We start from the raw sequence: 1,397 nt of genomic DNA on the forward strand, positions 1-1,397 counted from the left end.
TTTCGAGACAGGGTTTCTCCGTAGCTTTTTGGTTCCTGTCCTGGAACTAGCTCTTGTAGACCAGGCTGGTCTTGAACTCACAGAGATCCACCTGCCTCTGCCTCCCAAGTGCTGGGATTAAAGACATGTGCCACCACCGCCCGGTGAGAAACCCTGTTTTGAAAACAAAAACAAAAAACGATAGCTTGGGGATCCGTCAAGGTGGCTGGCTCAGTAGGTGAACTTGCCTGGCAAACCTGATGACTTGAGTTTGTTACCTGGAACCACACTGGAAACAGAGAACTTATTCCCAAACGTAGTTCTCTAACTTCCACATACACTCTGTGGTGTGTATGCTGTGGCACATGTCACGCATACACAGGACAACAACGATAACGACAATGATGATTAACTTAAAATAACATGGAAAATACATAGAAAAATTGGTCAAGTAGGCCAGGTGTGATAGTAGTCCCAGCAGTCTGGAAGCTAAAACATTAGGATTAATTCAAGACCAGTCTAGAGGCTATATTAGAATACAGGGTGAGACTCTGTCTCAAACAAAACAAGACAAAATGCCAAAGCATACATACAGGGGCTGGGGATATAGCTCAGCAATAGATCACTTGCCTAGCATCCATGAGGGCCTGGGATCACATACACAAATATACATAGAAGCCAGGCAGTTGTAACACAGGTCTTTAATCCCAACACTCAGAAGGCAGAGACAGGAGGATCTCTGAGTTCAAGGTCTACAGAGTGAGTTCGAAGACAGCCAGGACTATACAGAGAAACCCTGTCTCTATTTCAAAAACCCAACACACACGCATGAGAACAATTAGTCTGACCAGACCCCTTTCCCCCATAGGGGCCTGGTGTACAAACAGCACACTCGTCTGGAGTGACCTCACCCTGTTGCCTGTATGGGCTCGCCGAAGGGACCTTGGAGACAATCTTCTGAAGGCTCTTCGAGCTCTGACCTCAATGTCGCCTCCAATCTATGCCCCAGACAGGTAGTCGCTGTGCCCTAGGGAAGCCTCAGGTCACCACGGCCAGGGGTCTCACTGTCCAGGCCATCACGTCCACCTGAATCACGCCTCAGAATAAGGAACATCGGATGGAAGCCCTACGTAAAGCCAAGTTCAAGCTCTCTGTGCTGCCAGAGGCAAGTGGTGTTATTAAGCCCCTTCCTCCCACTTTCTTGCCCTGGTCCTCCTCACTGAGTTCTTCTTTGTCTGTCTCTCTCAAAGAGGTGAGGCTTCACTAAACCGAATGCAGATTGATCTGAAGGGACACAGTCGCTGAGAAGTGACTCGTTCCTGATGGCCAAGGGGTCAGCTGCATCACCAATCCTGGTCCCGTGGGCATTGGCGGGCCCCGCACTCCTCGGGGCTTCTACTGTGGTGCTACCCTCTACC

The 1,397-nt window shown here is 49.5% G+C and overlaps 1 pseudogene; it reads left to right on the top strand.

Annotated features, from left to right (window-relative positions):
- Window positions 1-807: 807 nt before the first annotated feature.
- On the top strand, window positions 808-934 carry LOC126490284 (uncharacterized; annotated as a pseudogene).
- Window positions 935-1,397: the final 463 nt, after the last annotated feature.

Source organism: Alexandromys fortis, unplaced genomic scaffold (assembly GCF_014885135.2).
Source record: "Alexandromys fortis isolate MF-2015 unplaced genomic scaffold, M_Fortis_MF-2015_v1.1 scaffold_225, whole genome shotgun sequence".
In the NCBI taxonomy this organism is placed as follows: Eukaryota; Metazoa; Chordata; class Mammalia; order Rodentia; family Cricetidae; genus Alexandromys; species Alexandromys fortis.